Genomic DNA, 7003 nt, shown 5'->3' with positions numbered 1-7003 from the left:
TGAGGGATTTCTTTGACAAATTTTTCTATTCATTTGGCATCTCCTTCCAGATTTTGACACATAGAGTACTTAATCCTAACAAGTTGTGATGTTGATGAGCAAGTAGTATATAGGTATAATTGTTTGATGTTCTCACAAAAAGTTTCATGATGTTAGAAAGTGTACTGTTGTTATAACATCAAGCATTAATTTACATACAGCTTCATAATAGAAGAAGGTAATAGGTAGAACTTTTGCATATATAAATAAGGGGATAGTATGTTCTTTTCTATCAGCAAGGTAAATTAAACGCAACACTCGCTTTTGGAGAAGAGCAATTTTGTTTACTATATCCTTTTTTAGATGCATTGCCTTAAGTAGGGAGTCGATAAGTTAAATGAGGTAAAATTAAGGATTTGTAGATACTTATGAGGACAGATAATGGAACATTTGTATCTCACCTTATAGCAATTATCATTTGAATGCCAGGTCTTACTTATTTAAGCAGTTAAACACACTCAATGTGGTTTTTCCAAGAATGATTTTTATCAATTAAAACACCCATTAAATAATTGATGTAGCTCTTATGTTCTAAACTGACTCTTCTATTTGTTTCACTATCAAATATACTTCTTTGACAAATTCTCCTTGTCTGTTCCATAGGAAATGTAAAGAGAACAGTGTGCAGAATATGAATACCAATGTCTTAGGGTGTTAAGGGTTAAAAGTCAAATGGAGTAGGGGGAACCCACACAATTCTATAAAACCCACATTGCAGGACCTCCCTTTGCTACCTTCATGACTGAGATTTTCATCTGCATTTTAGTCTTCCAATGGGATGCAGGGGGGAATGGGGGCAATTACTTCTCCTGAAAATTGTTAAAAAATATGAATTTGCTATGGCGTACTTTATTCTAAAAGGAAGCATTTCCACTGCTGGAAAAACTTTGAAGTAAGTTCAAAAGGACCAAATTGAGTCACTCTTAGGGGTTTAAGGGTTAACAAACTGATGAAAATCTTCCATCTGGCTTTTAAATGCATATTGGTTTTATGGTCACAATTTTAGGTGTTAGAGGATTGGACTCCAGTGTTAATATTATGCGATTTATTAATAAGAACATGTTGGTTATTGAAGTAAATGTTGATTTCAGTCTGATAAATGGCTTCATGTGCAAATACATGCTGCCCCAAAAATGTTATGCTGCTTTCAAATGTTTTTCTTTTTTTCAGATTCGTTTGAATGCCGTTTAGCTGTACAAATATTATATGCAATAATCACAGCCTGTATGAAGAATAAGCTGTGAAACTGACTTTCTTGGCCCCCACCCCTCCCTCCATAGTCAATTTCCAGTCCAAATTCCACATTCCCAATTAAAAATCCGACTGATTGCAAGCTAGAAATATATCACGACAAACGCTTGTATCCTAATACTTATTGTATCTTTAAATAGTGAAAGTAAATCACGTCCATTTTAAACAATGCAAAAACGAAGACAAATTGATTCCTAAAATAACTCGGCTTGAGGAATATTTCCCAGGTCTTTCAATTTCAGACTATTTCACTTTCGATTTCCGTTATCATCAGTTCTCGGAAACAAGATTCGGGTAATACATTGTTTGCATTAAACATCAGACAGAAAAAAAAACTTTCGAAATTCCGATTTTACCCACAGTAAAATTTAGGTTACACATACCAATAAGCTTGCTGAGTTTAACGAACTGGGAAGCTGTGACAACGATTATTGACAGTGTGCGTTTCTTTAGGTACGATACGTAAATGTTCCCACATAATTATTTTACAAGGGTTTGTTAAAATCGTTTTACTTACCCTCAGCTTTGAGCTTCTCTCCTGATATAGACACAATCTGTCACTCAAGGCTTGAAATTGATTCGACCAGCAACTGTTGGAAAAAAAACTGATATGAATTCAACTCAATCAAATAAAGACGCTGGATTTTTTTGCGTCTTGCGATCCAGTATTTCTTTATAATGATGTAATGCCCCGAGAATTAGGGTGTCGTCTGTCAGTTCACGCTATCACACAGTTATACGTCAATCACCTTATACCAAAGAATCAAAGGCACTCATCCGGATGGCTGAGTCCAACACAACAATGAAATGGCTGTTGTAAAATGCAAATGTTGCGACAAAGTTCCAAAACACTGCAATCCCTAAGCCTTTCCTTACCTAGATCTCATTGGTAATATTCCTTATTCTCGGTTGTAAGCGATAAATGTGAATCAATGTAGAGTACGTACAGCTCTGTCAATTCTCGGGAAGAGTCAGGCGTGCATTGGTCAGCCCCAAAACGGGGAGATAGAACGGAAGAGTTAAAAGTAATAACTGCAATGCCTGTTGAGGGATTCAATTTTATCTTCTATGTGACTTACTGATTTTACGTGATTAACTACATGCATGCATGAATGTTCCCCTATTTATAAACTCAGTAAATTAAACTTACCTTCAAAATGACCTTATCTTCGTTAGTCAATGTTCACTGTTTATCTTCGAAGAAAGAATGGATTTCTAAGTGAAAACGCAACAAGTTAAGAGAGAACCGAGAACCGTATGATCAAACTGTCAACCGCCATCTTGTTGGTTGAGGTTGAGCCGTTAGTATGTTCACGCGAATTTAATTTCAGTGAAATAATTTTCGTTCTACTTGTTCGATATTTTGAATTATGCTTGAGTGCAATGCTTGAATTCTGTAGGATATCTACTCGTTTGAAGAAAAAAAAGGAACAAAATACATGTTTCAAGAACCTTGACAAAGGACGCCGATGGAAACATTTCAATTTAAGAGTGGAAGGTCTACCACTCGCAAGTGATGGAGCTCATGACAAACACGATGCCTAGTTCGTGTCATATTTTACTTACACTTTAAGCTGAAGCGTCCATAAGCTACCCTTTGCTTGCAATAGTCTTAGTGTAGGGCTTTAAGCGCCGAAATTTCTAAGTAAAATTATGAAGCAAACATCGAATTAATTGAGAACTGACGTCAACTTCATTTTGCGATTAAGGTGTGCTACGTTTAATTCCTTGATGGAAAATTCTCAGTAAAAAGTCTGTTACCTTTGATGGCGTTGTGGAATTACATTCCTCGAGCAATTTGCGCAAGTGATGCAAGTAATTAATCGTGAAGAATCTATTCGAGGGAGATCTGTCGAATGCCAGAGACACTGAACCCCATCGAAGGGGTTAACATAAAAACTTGTGGGCTGATATTGGCAAACTGATATCGGGAAATTCCTTTGCTGCCATTTATCGCTCCGCTACTAAGGTTAGATCAAATACGAGAACATGTAAAGAACACTTATTTGCTGAAGAAACTTTTGTCACGTATGACAGATAACTGTATGAACACTAGGCCCCGTTTGGTGCGAAAATACGCACGGATATTTGTCCGCAGACAGTATCTGTTCCAAAACACAGGTGAAAAACGATAAAAAACGCCATTGTATAGCATAATAGTCCTTATCATGCACAAAGACTCGCTAGAGAATACTACTAACTTTGATTTCGAGAGATGAAGATGGATTTAATTTCATTTGAAAAAATATTTTTAGTTTTATATAAGTATTTCCGCAACTGACTGCTCAACACAGGTGAAAAACAATACAAACAGGCCGATGGTGACCGCTTAATAGAGGTGAAGATTACAGTGATTTAGGAAAATGAAATTCAGGTCTTTGGCAACCGACCGCTCAATACAGGGTGACCGCTTAATACGATGCTGCCTAATACAGGTTCGACTGCATAAGTAGGAACCTCACGATCAATATAATTCATAGCTCGACTCTAAATCTTGAGACAAACGATTAAACGATCATTTATCTACAAAACCACGATAAACAACATTTCTTATGACAATATCAACCAATTATCCAAACTCTTCCCCTCCCTTCCACCGGAAGTAAATTACGACCGGTCCCTAACGTCAAACCCCCCCCCCCTTCCCCCTCCGGTTAAACTTCTATTCCTAGGGTTTGTTAACATGACGACTATATGTTATAAGTGGTATTCGTATACTAGTTTCTACAACCTCAGGAAAAGAAAATCTCATCTTTATGGTGATAAATTTGTGGTTTCCTCGAACTCCTGCGCATGCGAGATGTCTGTGAAATGAACAGCTCAGCATTTTATTTTAATTTTCGGGTAATGCGACGACCAAAATGGGTTTCTAACAAGATGATTTTAATTCCAAAACAAAATACGGAGCGATGAATACGAAAAGTGAATTTTGGACCTCAGGCTTAATATCGTGGCAGATCGCTGAAGGAAACCTATTTTTCAAGCCGAAATTCAGTGGACGTCCATTTTTAGAGGGACTGTGAACTAATATAAGCAACAGCTCCTTGCAATAGAGAAGATGAACGTTATTGACTAAAGCTCTCTGTTCAATTGATGTAGAATTTTAAACCAACACTCTGCAATGGAAATGACACTTTATTTACATTTCTTACAGTTCTGTACAGTGGCAAGATTTTTTTTCTTTTACCAGAAATAAGGATAACTTCCAGAAAGTTAGTTTCTACTCTGGTTTTATAATTTCCTTCTGTTTAAGACTATCCTCAAACTTATCGATCTCTACCATAGCTTCGATGGCTTCGTCATCTTTTTCACTGGACTCTGAAAATTTGGAAGAAATAGCATCAGGACTACACAGAAAAAATACAAAAAACACAAAAACAGAGACAAATACAACAACAACCAAAAAAAAATGTAAAAACAATGAGAGTTTCCCACTTACGAAATGTTGAAGACATGTTCTTTGGGCTGACGATGTGAGATTGCTTCTTTCTGCTCAGGGGGAAATTAAAAGTAAAGCATCTATCATTATTTATCATGGGGGGGGAGAAAGAATGAAGGGGGGATCACATGGTTTTCAGGGTAACAGGGGGGAGCAACAGTCATAGCTATCAAGGTACAGGGGGGGAGCTACAAAACATTGACTGCCAAAGAAAGGGGTCATTAAAAAACTACAACGTTTTTTTTTTTGGGGGGGGGGGGGGGCACCACAAGGTTAATTTCAGTGTGATACAACAAAAATCCTCCTATTCCCTCCCCAGGCAATATATACGTAGTGACTGGTCCCAAACATAGCAAAGCATGCATGGATGGCAGTACACAAAAAGAAATCTTGTCCACTTTTGCCAGGTTGAATTGGAATTTAGAATGTTGGTATTTTGCTGAGAGAGGAAAACTAGAGGACCCAGAGAAAACCCCTGGGAGCAAGGACAAGAGCCAACAATGAATTCAATCCACATGTGATGCCAGGTCCAAGATTTGAACCCAGTTCACAGTGGTGGGGGAGGGGGGTGTGGGAGGGGTGGGAGGGAAGCACTCTCACCATTGCACCACCCTTGCTTCCACAATTGAAGCCTGAAAATTTTTAATTAAGGTTCAAAAAAAGAAAACCAAAGGTCTGTGTTTGAGGTAATATAGCATTGAATTGAAACCATCTCCCTACTTTATTTTCTTGAATCATGATTGATGCTCAAGATCACAATATTTGGAAATTTCAGCCTGGTTAAAGCTAGGAATGGGTCTCTATTCTTTCCTTGCACCCACCCCCCCTCATTTGCCTTCTCACTAAAGGGAGTTCAGGTGGGAAGGAAGAGATCATGACATTGAAGTAAGTTATTGCTGATTCACAATCATAATAACCTCAATTTTTGCACAATTGTTAAAAAGTTTTGGGTATCATCCACAATGTGTCAGGATGCTATATTACATGAAAAATAATTTGACAAAGAAATAAAAGGGAAACTCATCTTGAGCAAGAACAGTTGTACCTCAAATCAAAGTAAACCTGAAGTGAATTCATGGGTAGTATTATGCAGAATATTATTTTTTTTTGGTCAGGTCAGCCTCTTAAGGTTGCAGTTATGATTACTGAGCTATTCTGCAATACATCTGGTACAGACTTAGCTGGGATCCCCATAAAAGTCCTCCCCAAGTAATCTGCCGTATTTAATCCTTTAACTCCTGTGGGTGACCAAGACAGAATTTCTCCTTACAATATCAATACAATATCAAGCAGACAAGTGATGAGAATAACAAAAAATACCAATGAGGGGATTATAAGTTGATCCAATACCAAATTCTCCAAACTAACATCACAAGAACTGTATGGCAGACAGTAAGGAGAATTACTAAAGAGATCTTGGGAGTTAAAGGGTTGACAATCAGTCCTCCATCTTAAACCCATTACACTCTAACATCAGTATGAACATTCTCCATACTGTTCTCTAAAAATTTCTTAAGGTGATGTCAAGGAGAATTTGTTTAACAATCAAGAGCTTCTTTTCCTCTGAAGTCTGCAAGATGCAAAGACACTAAAATTAAAATCAGTTTAGACATGACCTGCTAAAGCTACTGGCTAACATTCATAATACAACTTATTATATACTCAACAAAATATTGCATTTCTGATTGGTCAATGATGAATGCATAAATAGGTTATAGGGTGCAATAGAGGTTATAGAGTGCAATACGGAGAAGTTGCCATGGAAACACCGATGGAGTAATTTTGTCGAGAATATAATAAATAAAAAATCGTATGAACCTGCTCGTGCATTTCGTGATTTATGGTCACTCGTGATGTTTTGAAAGTTCTCAAATTGCACTTGCCTACGGCTCGTGCAATTTTGAGAACTTTCAAAACATCACTCGTGCCCATAAATCACGAAATTCACTCGCATTCATACGATTTCCTATACATATTTAGCAATTTTGTGACTGCATTACAACCTGATTAGCCTGTGGTTAACTATAATCGTGATATTTTGCCACACCCAAGGATCTTAGCTGACCATACTGGTCTGTTTGTATAGGTAACAACATGATTTTTAATGTAATTTGGTGTTACTAAACATGAATTAATTTTTCAAAGACAGCAGAATTACACTCATCCATAGGGCAAGTACTATTTGTAGTCTTTGAAAAATTTACTAGTGCTTATTTAAACCAAATTGCACAAGAAATAATGTTGTTACTTGTTAGTAATTTACATGAAAAACCC

General features: G+C 37.0%; 1 protein-coding gene across 1 annotated transcript in view; it reads right to left on the bottom strand.

Moving 5' to 3' along the window:
- LOC136282066 (NLR family CARD domain-containing protein 3-like) overlaps nt 1-1944 on the bottom strand; it is a 13167-nt gene extending 11223 nt beyond the window's left edge. The window contains 1 exon segment of the mRNA XM_066169285.1: nt 1808-1944. The gene's annotated coding sequence lies outside the window, so the exon portion shown is untranslated.
- Between the last annotated feature and the right edge of the window lie 5059 nt (nt 1945-7003).

This window comes from Pocillopora verrucosa, chromosome 6 (assembly GCF_036669915.1).
Source record: "Pocillopora verrucosa isolate sample1 chromosome 6, ASM3666991v2, whole genome shotgun sequence".
Classification (NCBI taxonomy): Eukaryota; Metazoa; Cnidaria; class Anthozoa; order Scleractinia; family Pocilloporidae; genus Pocillopora; species Pocillopora verrucosa.
The sequence above is the reverse complement of the archived record's forward strand: the minus strand, read 5'-3'. Positions and strand labels throughout refer to the sequence as shown.